We start from the raw sequence: 16,162 nt of genomic DNA on the forward strand, positions 1-16,162 counted from the left end.
AGATATCATTATGTTGTGTTTTTGTTATTAAATCAATGTTCTCATGGTATTTCACAGTACACGTATAGTGTGGATCAATAATTGTGTGGTGAAAGATGTCTTAAAACAAAAAATCAATGCACAATTAAAGTTTTGAATATGAGTCTTGCTGCGTTGTTACCAGTTTGTAGTTTTATACTAGGAGTTTTGAAAAGTCACCACATACTTAGAAAATAGCACCAAAGCAATTGAAAAAATGTTTAATGTGTAATGTTATAATAAGTTCAATGTAAACAGAGACATAAACTATGTGTGTGTCTTTGTGTCTGTGTGCGACAGTTTACGAGAGAGAGACCCTATATAGGCCCCCTTATGTTCCTCCTGCGTCACAGTTTGTTGTTTTGTCCTTCAGTTTATTTTGGTATTGCATTAAGTTTCACAGTCTAATAAATATGTGGAACGAAACAAACGCTGCATTTTGGTCCGATCATTTAAACAGCCGTGACAGAATCACCCACCGCCAAAGGACCAAGCAGCGTGGAATGGAGCAGCGGGAAAAATGGACTTGGGAGGAGATATTGGACGGGAAAGGACCCTGGAGGCAGGCTGGGGAGTATTGCCGTCCGAAGGAGGAGATTGAGGCAGCAAGAGCGGAGCGGCGATACTATGATGCGCTATATCCACCAAGAGGCAAGGACGAGAGGCAGCACCAAAACATTTTTTTTGGGGGGGGCACACGAGCAGATTGGCTAAGGCGGTTTTAAGACCTGAGCCAACTCCCCGTGCTTACCGTGGGGAGCGAGTAACCGAGCAAGCACCGTGTTATGCGGTGATGCGCACTGTGTCGCCAGTGCGCACTCACAGCCCGGTGCGCTCGGTACAAGCTCCTCACCGTTGCCGTGCTAGAGTTGGCCGTCAGCCAGGAAGAAGTGCGCCGGCTCAGCGTATCTGGTCTATGCACGGTACCCCCCATTCAACAGCACAGCCCAGTTCGTCCTGTGCCGGCGCTCCGCCCTTGCTTGGCTCAAATAACCCATCCAGCCAGGACGGGGTGTGCCAGCTCTAAGCTCCAGACCTCCGGTGCGCCTGCGGAGCCCAGTACGTCCTGTGCCTCCTCCTCGCTCTCGCCCTGGGTTGCGTGTTACTAGTCTGGTGCCTCCTATGCCAGCTCCACGCATCAGGCCTCCACTGCGCCTGCCCAGTCCGGGGTGTCCTGTTCCTGCTCCCCGCACTTGCCCTGAGGTGCGTGTTACTAGTCTGGCACCTCCTATGCCAGTCCCACACATCAGGCCTCCAGCGACGCTCCCTAGTCCGGAGCCTCCAGTGACGCTCCCCAGTCCGGAGCTTCCAGCGACGCTCCCCAGTCCGGAGCCTCCAGCGACGCTCCTCAGCCCGGAGCCTCCAGCGACGCTAATCAGCCCGGGGCCTCCAGCGACGCTCCTCAGCCCGGGGCCTCCAGCGACGCTCCTCAGCCCGGGGCCTCCAGCGACGCTCCTCAGCCCGGGGCCTCCAGCGACGCTCCTCAGCCCGGGGCCTTCAGCGGCGGTCTGCAGCCCAGAGTCTTCAGCGGCGGTCTGCAGCCCAGAGTCTTCAGCGGTAGCCTTTAGCCCAGAGTCTTCAGCGGCAGTTGGCGGTCCGAAGCCTCCGGTGATGATCCATGGTCTGGTTCCTCCGGACACACAGAAGCGGGGGGATCAGCCATAGACATTAGTCACCCAACCTAACCTCCCTTTATGTTATTTTTTTTGGGGGGGGGGGTTGTTGTTTGGGGGGGTTCTGTTGTTTTTTTATAGGTGTGGTCAGAGTCCGCACCTTTGGGGGGGGGGTACTGTCACGTCCTGACCATAGTAAGTTGTTACTTTCTATGGTAGAGTAGGTCAGGGCGTGACAGGGGTGTTTGTCTGTTTTTGCATGTCTATGTTCAGTTTCTAGTTTTGTATTACTATGTTGGTTTTTGTTTGGCATGACCTCCAATTAGAGGCAGCCGGTTGTCGTTGTCTCTAATTGGAGGTCATATTTAAGTTGATGTTTGTCCCACCTGTTTTTGTGGGTGATTATATTTTGTGAGTAGTGTTTGTTCCTCCTGCGTCACGGTTTGTTGTTTTGTCCTTCAGTTTATTTTGGTATTGCATTAAGTTTCACAGTCTAATAAATATGTGGAACGAAACAGACGCTGCATTTTGGTCCGATCATTTAAACAGCCGTGACACCTAGAGGGAGAGATCAACAATTTCCAGGCCCAGGGACATGTACTAGTCTGTGGCGACCTAAATGCCAGAACAGGACATGATCCTGAGACTCTTAGCACACAGGGGGACAAACACCTACCTGGAGGTGACAGCATTCCCTCCCAAATATGCCCCCCTAGACACAACTATGACAAAACAACCAACAAAAAAACAGGTTACAACTCGTGCACCTCTAGATAACTTCCTGGACAAAATGTTCCACTGTAATAGTGAAGGTGTCTACTTTGCAGTAGAAAATCGAAACCGTATATTTGACCTCTCAGATTCCCTATTAAATCTAAAATGTTCAAGCAGACAACTTAAGAAAATGAACAACAATGAAAAATGGTTTGATGAAGAATGCAAAAACCTAAGAAAGAAATTGAGAAACCTGTCCAACCAAAAACATAGAGACCCAGAAAACCTGAGCCTACGCCTTCACTATGGTGAATCACTAAAACAGCACGTCAAATCAGCTCAATGTAATCGAAGAATCTATAGAATCTAACCACTTCTGGGAAAATTGGAACACACTAAACAAAAACAACATGAAGAGTTAACTATCCAAAACGGAGCTGTATAGATACATCACTGCTCCAATTCTTGTGGCTCTGTAACAAAGAACAAACAGCAAAAACATATACATGATCAAATACAAATCTTAGAATCAACTATTAAAGACTACCAGAACCCACTGGATTCTCTAATAACAGTGCATTCGGAAAGTATTCAGACCCCTTCACTTTCGCCACATTTTGTTACATTATAGCCTCATTCTAAAATGGATTAAAAAAAATGTTTCCCTCAATCTACACACGATACCCAATAATGATGAAGCAAAAACAATTTTTGCTAAGTTTGCTAATAAAATAAATACATTTACATAAGTATTCAGACCCTTTGCTATGAGACTCAAAATTGAGCTCAGGTGCATCCTGTTTCCATTGATCATCCTTGAGATGTTTCTACAACTTGATTGGAGTCCACCTGTGGTAAATTCAATTCATTGGACATGATTTGGAAAGGCACACACCTGTCTACATAAGGTCCCACAGTTGACAGAGCATGTCAGAGCAAAAAACAAGCCATAAGGTCGAAGGAATTGTCCGTAGAGCTCTGAGACAGGATTGTGTCGAGGCACAGATCTGGGGAAGGGTACCAAAAGAATGTCTACAGCATTGAACGTCCATAAGAACACAAGAAGTTTGGAACCACTAAGACTCTTCCTAGAGCTGGCCGCCTGGCCAAACTGAGCAATCAGGGGAGAAGGGACATGGTCAGGGAGGTGACCAAGAATCCGATGGTCACTCTGACAGAGCTCCAGAGTTCCTCTGTGGAGATGGGAGAATCTTCCAGAAGAGCAACCAGCTCTGCAGCACTCCATCAATCAGGCCTTTATAGTAGAGTGGCCAGACGGAAGCCACTCCTCAGTAAAAGGCACATGACAGCCCACTTGGAGTTTGCCAAAAGACACGTAAAGAACTCTCATACCATGAGAAACAAGATTCTCTGGTCTGATGAAACCAAGATTGAACTCTTTGGCCTGAATGCCAAGCGTTACGTCTGTAGGAAACCAGGCACCTGGCCTTACGGTGAAGCATGGTGGTGGCAGCATCATGCTGTGGGGATGTGGAGAAGTCAGGATCGACTGGCTATGTGCACACTGCCCACAAAATGAGGTGGAAACTGAGCTGTACTTCCTAACCTCCTGCCAAATGTATGACCATATTAGAGACACATTTCCCTCAGATTACAAAGACCCACAAAGAATTAGAAAACAAACTACATTTTGATAAACTCCCATATCTATTGGGTGAAATACCACAGTGTGCCATCACAGCACCCAGATTTGTGACCTGTTGCCACAATAAAAGGGCAACCAGTGAAGAACAAACACCATTGTAAATACATCCCATATTTATGTTGACTTATTTTCCCTTTTGTACTTTAATTATTTGCACATCATTACAACACTGTATATAGCCATAATATGACATTTGAAATGTCTCTATTCCTTTGGAACTTGTGAGTGTAATGTTTTTGTTGTTTATTTCACTTTTGTGTATTATCTATTTCACTTGCTTTGGCAATGTAAACATATGTTTCCCATGCCAATAAATCCCTTTGAATATGATTGAATTGAGAGAAAGAGAAAGCGAGAGAGCGAGAGAAAGAGAGAGAGGAGTAGGATCGACAAATTAGAGGTGGGGGAAGCAGAATAAGACAGACAGATATCAGCAAGGAGATGAAAAGAGAGACATGGGAGTGAGAGAGGGAGAGAAAGATATAGGCAGAGAGAGGAGAGAGAGATAGGAGAGAAGAGGATCTGGTCTTCGTTAAAACCCCTCTCTCTCTTATCCTGCCATACGAGGCGGGTGGGGTTGGTGAAGGGATGGAAGGGAAGAGTGGGAAAATAAGCACTCATATTTTTGTAATTGCTTTTTTCAGCGCTGAGAGAAAAGTCCTGCTCTAGTTGAGAGAGAAAAAGCTTTGGGAACGTTAAACAGGTCTGACAGTGGTATTTCTCTTTTTTTTAACAGCAGACAACACTGTACTGTAAACACAGGCTTAGACGCCGGGCTTTTGGTCTGTACAGGAGATAGATGCTTGTAGAAAGGCTGCTCACCACGTTTCATATATTCATACACACCAACCAATTCACGGCTGTATACATCACCCGGTATCTTAATAGGAAAATCTCAGACCAGAAATCTGGTCGCTTTACATTTAACTGATGCTCTGTTGATAAGGTAAAAACTATGGCTACAGTTTCACACATTATTCATTTGGTCAATTTCATGAATGAGGCTTGTTCTCTGAGGCCTTTGTGGTTGTATTTACAGCATGTCCTAAACATCAGGAAGACAGAATGAAAGAATGAACATACTCTTTCTCTTGTTCTCTCTCCATGTCTCCCACCCCTCCCTCTCTCTACCCGATGTTCTTTGGGTTCTAGTCTCCACTCTTTCAGCCTTACTTGTGGAGACCAGACAACCTTATATTAAGTATTTTACAAGCATTTCGCTACACCCGCAATAACATCTGCTAAACATGTGTATGTGACAAATAACATTTGATTTGAAGTGTACGATCTCTGTCTGTTTAGAGTTAAATCTTGGTTCTCTCAGTCCTAATCTGAGGTGAATACTGCGACCCAAGGCCATGATCAAAGAGCATACACAACCAAGTGTTAATGACACTCACCATCTTCCATCCCCCACTAACAGTTTTTTTTCTTCTGTTTTTTTCTCCCCCCCCCTCTCTCCTGCTCTCTTTTCCTGAAGAAGGAGGGTGGTTGGTGTAAGGAGCCTGCTCGCTGCTCCAGAAGGAGCTAATTTTGGACGCAGAGCCATTTTTCCCCCTCGTGTGTTTGTTCTGGCCTGTGAAAACATCTCTGAAGAGAGAGGGAGCTAGGGAGGGAGGGAACGAGGGAGGGAGGGCAAAGGAGGAGAGAGGTGTTAGGCCAGGCGCCCGTGGCCGCCAACATGACTGACAACCAGTCGCTGCCACAACGGGCGTCATTGTCCCCCCCTTCCTATACCTCCTCCCAAGGATTGTGTTACCGCAGATTCCAGGTGGTCCCTGTAAAGGAACTCACGTAAAAGAATAAGCAGAGAAAACATTAAGCAGTTATTAAAAGCTGTGAATGAACAGCTCTAACGCCATGTTACATGGTACAGGTAGACAGGCAGGCAGACAGGCAGGCAGGCAGGGCTCACAGAGCAGATGAGGGGCAAACGGGACATGGACAGGAAGGAGGAAGGAGTTCTGCATGTTTTAACCGTCCCCCTGATACATGGACCTGTACAGGCGTGGCTAATTGACCAGGGGTTCTCAAAGCGGGGTCCGAGGTACTGGGGGGTCCGCGGCCAGATCTCAAAATATATACAAAATAAATGAAAAAAAAATCAAAACATAATGTACATAAAACATGTTTTATGAATATTACTAACAACAGATTAACTTCTTACGTGTAGGGGGCAGTATTTACACTTTTGGATGAAATACGTGCCCATATTAAACTGCCTCCTACTCAAACTCAGAAGCTAGGATATGCATATTATTAGTAGATTTGGATAGAAACCACGCTGATGTTTCTAAAACTGTTTGAATGGTGTCTGTGAGTATAACAGAACTCATATGGCAGGCAAAAACCTGAGAAAAATCCAACCAGGAAGTGGAAATCTGATGCTTGGAATCTTTCAAAGTCATTGCCTATCTAACACACAGGCTTCCACTAGATGTCAACAGTCTTTAGAACCTTCTTTCAGCCTTTTGCAGTGAACAGAGAAGGACATGAGTTCATTGGCACGCATTCACATGAGGAGGTAGCTGTGTTCCATAACATTTTTCAAGACATTGGAATCGTCCGGTTGGAATATTATTGAAGTTTTACGTTAAAAAAGGCCCTAAAGATTGATGCTTTACAACGTTTGACATGTTTCAACGAACGTAAATAGAACTTTTATTGACTTTTCGTCGTGAAATTTCTTGCACGCTTCCTACATTTGGAGTAGCTTACTGAACGCGCAAACAACAAGGAGGTATTTGGAAATAAATGATGGACTTTATCGAACAAAACAACATTTATTGTGGACCTGGGATACCTGGAAGTGCCTTCTGATGAAGATCAAAGGTAAGTGAATATTTCTAATGCTATTTATGATTTTAGATGACTCCAAAATGGAGGGTATCTGTATTGCCTAGTGTATTTTTCTGAGCGCAGTACTCAGATTATTGCAAAGTGTGCTTTCCCCGTGAAGCTTTTTTGAAATCTGTCACAGCGGTTGTATAAAGGAGATGTTCATCTATAATTCTTTGAATAACAGTTTAATATTTTATCAACGTTTATGATGAGTATTTTTGTAAATTGTTGTGCTGGTTCACCAGCAGTATTGGAGGCAAAATATTTTCTGAACATCATGCGCCAATGTAAAATTGGGTCTTTGGATATAAATATCAACTTGATCGAACAAAAAAATGCATGTATTGTGTAACATGATGTCCTAGGAGTGTAATCTGATGAAGATCGTCAAAGGTTAGTGCATAATCTTAGCTGGTTTTCTGGTTTTTGTGACACATCTCCTTGCTTGGAAAATGGCTGTGTGGTTATTTTTGTATATGTACTGTCCTAACATAATCTAATGTTTTGCTTTCGCTGTAAAGCCTTTTTGAAATCGGACAACGTGGATCGATTCAATAGAAGTGTATCTTTAAAATGGTGTAAAATAGTCGTATGTTTGAGAAATTGAAATGATTAGATTTGTGGTTTTGAATTTGGCGCGCTGATTTTCACTGGCTATTGTCAAAATCAATCCCGCTAACGGGATTGGTGTCGTTTAAACAAATTTTGTCCAAGGGATCCGTAGAATAAGTTTAGAGGGTACAACACAATACAATGTTTAGAGGGTACAACACAATACAATGTTTAGAGGGTACAACACAATACAATGTTTAGAGGGTACAACAAAATACAATGTTTAGAGGGTACAACACAATACAATGTTTAGAGGGTACAACACAATACAATGCAATGTAATAATATTAAAGGAACTTTAACTTTATTTTTGCATTGTAATTTCAGACATTGTCTGTAATATATCTACAGTAATAGTGGAATGATAGTGTTTCACAATATTTTTTACATTTTTATTGGGCACACACAAAATTCTAATGAGATTTGCCCCATTCAATTTGACAACAAGAGATTTGCTGGCCCCAGTCGATTTGACAACAAGAGATTTTCTGGCCCCAGTCAATTCGACAACAAGAGATTTGCTGTCCCCAGTCAATGTGACAAGAAGAGATTTGCTGTCCCCAGTCAATGTGACAACAAGAGACGGTCCATCTTTTGGCGACCAATAAGAAGGCTGCACCATTAGAATGCAATTTTGTGTGGGCCCAATATTTTTTTTATTTTTTTTGGGGGGGGGGGGGGTATTATGAAACCCTATCATTCCACTGTTACTGTAAGGCAGCGGTCCCCAACCCCCCGGTCATTTGGTACCGGGCCGCAGAGAAAGAAGAAATAACTTACATTATTTCCGTTTTATTTATTATCTGAGTCTGAACGATGTTTTATTTTGAAAAATGAACGCGGAGCACAGACAGCTTCTCTTATACACAGAAATAACATGGTTATCCCGAGGGAGATCGCTGGCCAGAGTGTTTGAATTACGAGAGCCGCTGCAGAGATTTCTCTCAGAAAAAAAGTCACCGCTGGCAGCACATTTCAGTGACGAGGAATGGGTCGCAAAACTTGCTTACTTGTGCGACATATTAAACCTGCTCAATGAACTCAATCGGTCACTTCAGGGGAAAATGACAACTGTCTTCAAGTTGGCAGATAAAGTAGCTGCATTTAAAGCCAAACTGGATTTGTGGGGACGGCGCGTGAACAGAGGCATATTTGACATGTTTCAAACATTTGCGGGGATTTTGGAAGAGACTGAGCCCGAGCCTTCATTGTCCCAGCTGGTGCACGATCACCTGTCTTTGCTTTTAAAAGAGTTTGAGCACTACTTCCCAACCACAAAAGACCCACGAACTGCCAAGGAATGGATCCGCGACCCAATTGTCAACAAACCAGGTGAATCCAGCATGTCTATGCAAGAAGAAGATCAACTGCTGGAGATCGCAAATGACGGCGGCCTTAAAAGTATGTTCGAGACAACAACTCTGCCGGTGTTCTGGATTAAAGTCACGGCAGAATACGCTGAGATCGCCACAACAGCATTAAAAACCCTGTTGCCATTTCCGACATCCTATTTGTGTGAAGCAGGATTTTCTGCAGTGACAGCAACCAAAACAAAATTACGGAATAGATTGGACATAAGCAACACACTTCGGGTGTCATTGTCTCCCATTACCCCTAGATGGGACTGTCTCGTTGCAGAGAAACAAGCTCAGGGCTCCCACTGATTTAGCGTTATGGTGAGTTGTATTTTTCATGCACTTTATATTTGTTTTTGTGTTGTATCTTATTTTTAAGGCATGTTTAAACGTTACCATAGCGACCAGAGAGTGTTAGGGGCCAGAGAGGATGTTACTCATGTTATGTTGTTGGTGCGATGTTACGAGGACGCTGCTAATAAAGTTGCATACGAGTACACAGTGGATTCACGTTTATTATTATATTTAAAAAAATACCACCGTTTTTATGCCGGTCGTATCATTTTATTTTGTGTATTTATCCGTCACACCTTAAAGGCCGGTCCGTGAAAATATTGTCTGACATTAAACCGGTCCGTGGCCCAAAAAAGGTTGGGGACCGCTGCTGTAAGGTATATTATGGACATTTTCTGAAATTACAATGCAAAAATACTACATATAGCTCCTTTAATTTACAATTAATGTTCTTAAGCCAGGGCAACATGGGCCTGAGAGGCTAACGGGGATATTGGTATCCACAGTACTCCACCAATTATAGATTTTTTTAACTCAATACTTCTTGTATTCCCCTTAAAATGTATTTTTTTTAAAAACATAAATGCTCTGTAATTTAAGATTTAGAAGTGAAATGTTTTCTCTCTGCCTCATGGCAAAATATGTAGAATTGCAGGAAATTAGCTTGAAAACTGCAACGTCTTCGCTCCGAAAATGTTGCTAAATGTTTTTCATCCCAGGGCCCAAGACTTAGTTTGTCTGGACTGCCGAAATCATAGTAAAACTCCTTGTATGTTTTTTTTAGCACTCAAGTTCTGTTCTGATTATGAAGGGGTCCCCAGCCCCCAAAAGTTTGAGAAGCCCTGTCCTAAGCCATCCAGCAGCACAGTGTTGACCCCAGGGTGTGTGTATATGTTGACCCCAGGGTGTGTGTATGTGTTGACCCCAGGGTGTGTGTATGTGTTGACCCTCAGGGTTCCATGTTTGGATGTTCGCCCATCTAATTACCATAACATTGACAGCAGGACTAAAATGTTCCAGCCCCTGTCTGTCTCTCCTCTATTCCTTATCCCCTCTCTCTTTCCTTACTTTCTCTCCGTCTGTTTGTATCTCTGATTCTTTAGCTCACTCTCACCCCTCACTTCCTCTATCACACACCCTCCTTCTCTCCATGATATGTCCAGCTGTGGCTGAGCTGATGTCAGGTCTGGTCTGATCAAAGCCACAGCGTAATGTACACAGGGACGGCTGGCCTCTGGGCTGTGGGCTGAAGTGCTGTGGGCTCTGGGTCTGACTGTGGCTGGCCTACTTGACATATTCAGGCCAGGGCATAAATATTACATACATTAGTGTCCACCATATAAACCCCACCAGACCAGCGTATGCATACAGAAGAACCACTGGGCAAAGACCAAGAACCCCCATCAGTGACCACTAAAAACCTACAGGGAGAAAACCAAACTGCAAACCCTATGGGAAAACTGTACATCTTTTCCCTGACCACAAACGCAACAACTAGGAGCCTCAGTCAGTCTTACTCCAGCTAAACCAGGTGCTTCTCTACCCAGTCCACCTCCACAACCATGACTGACATTTTGACACTTCAATAGAAAATACCAAAACAACCTCAGAGGCCTTCACATGCCACATGCCACCATTAGCTGACCCCATCTCCCTAATGTAGATCTGCCCTGCCGCCCATCTGACAGCTAATCAGCTGACAATGACACTAATGACGACCAACAGGGCTCATCCCCGGCCCCTGGTCCAGGTCAAAAGAGGCCCTGTGCTGTGTGATTTAATGAAAGGCCATAATGACTGTGTTTAAACCATATGAGTCCAGCTTTGTCCTGCACCTCTGCCTGGGCAGGCCAGCTGATTGTAGCCTATGCACAGAGGCAGGTCCTGGTGCTGTGGACTTCAATCAACATTAACATGCTCTGGTGCGTGGCCAGAGAGGAGAGTTGGCTGAGTCTCAGAGAGGGGCTGTGAGGGAGAAAATACACTTCACATCACGCCTGAGAGGTCGTCTAGAGAAAGACAGCACAATATGGGAAGAAAGTTTAGCAGGATATTTCAGCAACACGTAAATAAAAACAAATTGTATGGCAGAAATAAACTCAGCAAAAAAAGAAATGTCCTCTCACTGTCAACTGTGTTTACTTTCAGCAAACTTAACATGTGTAAATATTTGTATGAACATAACAAGATTCAACAACTGAGACATAAACTGAAGAAGTTCCACAGACATGTGACCAACAGAAATTGAATAATGTGTCCCTGAACAAAGGAGGGGGGGGGGGGGGGTCAAAATCAAAAGTAACAGTCAGTATCTGGTGTGGCCACCAGCTGCATTAACCTGTTATGGCTAGGGGGCAGTATTTTCACGGCCGGATAAAAAACGTACCCGATTTAATCTGATTATTACTCCTGCCCAGAAACTAGAATATGCATATAATTATTAGCTTTGGATAGAAAACACTCCAAAGTTTCTAAAACTGTTTGAATGGTGTCTGTGAGTATAACAGAACTCATTTGGCAGGCCAAAACCTGAGAAGATTCTGTACAGGAAGTACCCTGTCTGACCATTTCTTGGCCTTCTTGATTATCTCTATCCAATACAGGGGATCTCTGCTGTTACGTGACACTTCCTACGGCTCCCATGGGCTCTCAGAAGGCGGCAAAAAGCTGAATGATATCGAGGCAGCCCCTGGCTGAAAAACATTAGTGCGTTTGGATAGAGGCCGGTCACAGTACTATGAGACTCAGGCTCGTGCACGAGGGGATCCCATGCTTTTATTTTCTCTCTCTTTGTACGTAAACACGCTTTCCCGGTCGGAATATTATCGCTTTTTTACGAGACAAATGGCATAAAAATGTATTTTAAACAGCGGTTGACATGCTTCGAAGTACGGTAATGGAATATTTAGATTTTTTTTGTCACAAAATGCGTCGTGCGCCTGACCCTTATTTACACTTCGGATAGTGTCTTGAATGCACGAACCATACGCCGCTATTTGGATATAACTATGGATTATTTTGAACCAAACCAACATTTGTTATTGAAGTAGCAGTCCTGGGAGTGCATTCTGACGAAGAACACCAAAGGTAATCAAACTTTTCTAATAGTAAATCGGAGTTTGGTCAGGGCTAAACTTGGTGGGTGTCTAAATAGCTAGCCGTGATGGCTGGGCTATCTACTCAGAATATTGCAAAATGTGCTTTCACCGAAAAGCTATTTTAAAATCGGACACCTCGATTGCACAAAGGAGTTCTGTATCTATAATTCTTAAAATAATTGTTATGTTTTTTGTGAACGTTTATCGTGAGTAATTTTGTAAATTCACCGGAAGTGTTTGGTGGAAATGCTAGTTCTGAACGACACATGCTAATGTAAAAAGCTGGTTTTTGATATAAATATGAACTTGATTGAACAAAACATGCATGTATTGTATAACATAATGTCCTAGGCGTGTCATCTGATGAAGATCATCAAAGGTTAGTGCTGCATTTTGCTGTGGTTTTGTTTTTTGTGACATTATATGCTAGCTTGAAAAATGGGTGTCTGATTATTTCTGGCTGGGTACTCTGCTGACATAATCTAATGTTTTTCTTTCGCTGTAAAGCCTTTTTGAAATCGGACAGTGTGGTTAGATAAAGGAGAGTCTTGTCTTTAAAATGCTGTAAAATAGTAATATGTTTGAAAAATTGAAGTTTTTGTATTTTTGAGGAATTTGTCATTCGCGCCACGCCTATCATTGGATATTGGAGCAGGTGTTCCGCTAGCAGAACGTCTAGATGTAAGATTAAGTACTGCAATGCATCTCCTCATGGACCAGATTTGTCAGTTCTTCCTGTGAGATGTTACCCCACTTTTCCACCAAGGCACCTGCAAGTTCCCGGACATTTCTGGGGGGAATGGCCCTAGACCTCACCCTCCGATCCAACAGGTCCCAGACGTGCTCAATGGGATTGAGATCCCGGCTCTTTGCTGGCCATGGCAGAACACTGACATTCCTGTCTTGCAGGAAGTCACGCACAGAACGAGCAGTTTGGCTGGTAGCATTGTCAATTCTGGAGGGTCATGTCAGGATGAGCCTGCAGGAAGGGTACCACATGAGGGAGGAGGATGTCTTCCCTGTAATTCACAGCGTTGAGATTGCCTGCAATGAAAACAAGCTCAGTCCGATGTCATGACCTTGCCCTCTGGGTTTTCTATGCACCATCCCCCGACATCTATACTTCTGACACAAGGCTGTGTGAAGGCGGTCGTAAATTCCAAAGGGAATGTCCTGCCTCACAGGCCACAGTTTTGAGACAGAGTGGTTTTCGTATAGAGAACAAAGGATTCTTCCACCTCACAGGATTGGAGAACCGAACGACATTTAGGTTCTGGAGAAGGTATAAAAGATCGGTCAAGAATCCAGCTATGAACTGGTCCGTTTGGTACAATTTTGTGAAAGTCATTAGAGACAATATGGCCATATTACCATACTAAGGTTTATATACTAGCCTCAGCGATGAGACTTACATCTAATGGTTGTATAAAATGTATGAATAAGGATAAAGCTATTTGGAATATGTTGAGATGCTATGTACTTTTGTTAATGTGAGAGAATTGTATGTCTGTTCAAAGCTTAACTAAGTCGTCGGCACGCCCCCAGGGACACAGACAGGACAAGGCGTCATGTGACAGCCTTTTCTACATTCAGTATATAAGCCCCACCCAGGGTTTCTTTCTTATGATCAGCTTACCTCGAGAAGAGAGAGCCAAGGTTTGACCATGCATTCCTCTACTGAACTTTAACCATACCACGTGGTTAAACTTTTAGACTATCGATACCGACAGAATAATAACAAGTCTTTGATATGAATTACTAGTCTGCAGCTAGAAATTCGGTGTCATTGAACGCGAAGACCGACGAAACACCCATTCTATAACGACATTAATGAATGTCGCTTTGAAAGATCCATTCTAACCGAGAGATAGAGCGAGAGAGGACGAAACTCTCCAACAAAGATCACGACGACACACTGAGCGTAAATATATATATTGATTGCAATTGTTTCCGAATGAGTGAGCGTTCATGTGCAAAGGATTAGCAAATCAATTATTAATATTTATCAACTCTGTTGTGCCTCCTCAGCTGCCCTTTATCACCCTTTGTTTAACAAGCCGCCATGCCGGTTTAGCCCACTAGGGCACATTACTCTACCATTGCTTTGTAACGATACCTACTGTTTTGTATGCTTTCTGTGAATTACTTAGTTTAGTAAATAAATGATTTTAAGACAATTGATGTATGGATGACTTAGTGAAGACTGGGTTCGTGGAGATAACAACAATTTACTACGTTTGGAATGAGACTGGACGCGAGGTAATAATACGTCATTAATCAGAAGATAATCGGTCAGATATTATAATATAATATAATATATAATGTTATAATATCTGACAGTTATATTAGGAAAATTATAACTGTGTAATCTGAATATTTTCCTTGGTGCCCCGACCTCCTAGTTAATTACAGTTACACGATTAATCAGTTAATCGCGTAATAATAATTACAGAGAGTTATTTGATAAACATGTCTTCAAGTTAATGATGCCCAAAGACACGACACCGATGATGCTGTGACACACCGCCCCAGACCATGACGGATCCTCCAACTCCAAATCGATCCCGCTCCAGAGTACAGGCCTCGGTGTAACATTCATTCCTTCGACGATAAACGCAAATCCGACCATCACCCCTGGTGAGACAAAACCGCGACTCGTCAGTGAGAGCACTTTTTGCCAGTCCTGTCTGGTTCAGCGATGGTGGGTTTGTGCCCATAGGCGACATTGTTGCCGGTGATGTCTGGTGAGGACCTGCCTTACAACAGGCCTACAAGCCCTCAGTCCAGCCTCTCTCAGCCTATTGCGGACAGTCTGAGCACTGATGGAGGGATTGTGCATTCCTTGTGTAACTCGGGTAGTTGTTGTTGTAATCCTGTACCTGTCCCACAGGTGTGATGTTCAGATGTACTGATCCTGTGCAGGTGTTGTTACACGTGGTCTGCCACTGCGAGGATGATCAGCTGTCCATCCTGTCTCCCTGTAGCGCTGTCTTAGGTGTCTCACAGTACAGATATTGCAATTTATTGCCCTGGCCACATCAGCAGTCCTCCTGCCTCCTTGCAGCATGCCTAAGGCACGTTCACGCAGATGAGCAAGGACCATGGGCATCTTTCTTTTGGTGTTTTTTAGAGTCAGTAGAAAGGCCTCTTTAGTGTCCTAAGTTTTCATAACTGTGACCTTAATTGCCTACCGTCTGTAAGCTGTTAGTGTCTTAATGACCGTTCCACAGGTGCATGTTCATTAATTGTTTATGGTTCATTGAACAAGCATGGGAAACAGTGTTTAAACCCTTTTCAATGAAGATCTGTGAAGTTATTTGGATTTTTATGAATTATCTTTGAAAGACAGGGTCCTGAAAAAGGGACGTTTCTTTTTTTGCTGAGTTTAGTTGTGTGAGACCATGTACTGTAAGTGTGTATGCGTGTGTCTCTCTCTCTGTGTGTGTGTGTGTGTGTGTGTGTGTGTGTGTGTGTGTGTGTGTGTGTGTGTGTGTGTGTGTGTGTGTGTGTGTGTGTGTGTGTGTGTGTGTGTGTGTGTGTGTGTGTGTGTTTGGCTGTGGCTTTATGAATTTCCCCATCATGCCAACCTGTTTGATGTTCCAATATACCCTGCCTTTTCCATGGAATATGGCTCGCTGCCTTGACATTGTACGTTTGTGTATGTGTGTGGAATATGGCTTGCTGCCTTGATGCTGTCATTGAGGAAAAATCCCCTTCCTTGGAACCAAAGAGATTGAAGCTCTATAGAAAACAACATGCACATTTCTCCTATACAACTTCAGAGAGCTCTAAAGCAAACATCGACAATTCGATTTACTTGACAAAACAAACTACATTGAACCTCTGTATACATGTATGTTTGCCAGTTAATAAACCATTGAGTAAATACACTCTCTCTCCATATCCACATCACAGGACAGTCCACAGGAGAACGTGTTGAAATGAGGACAC

The 16,162-nt window shown here is 43.5% G+C and overlaps 1 protein-coding gene across 1 annotated transcript in view; it reads right to left on the bottom strand.

Moving 5' to 3' along the window:
• LOC106594523 (inactive tyrosine-protein kinase transmembrane receptor ROR1) overlaps positions 1-16,162 on the bottom strand; it is a 253,137-nt gene that overhangs the window by 43,080 nt on the left and 193,895 nt on the right. The gene's annotated exons all lie outside the window — the stretch shown is intronic.

This window comes from Salmo salar, chromosome 10 (assembly GCF_965601325.2).
Source record: "Salmo salar chromosome 10, fSalSal1, whole genome shotgun sequence".
NCBI lineage: Eukaryota > Metazoa > Chordata > Actinopteri > Salmoniformes > Salmonidae > Salmo > Salmo salar.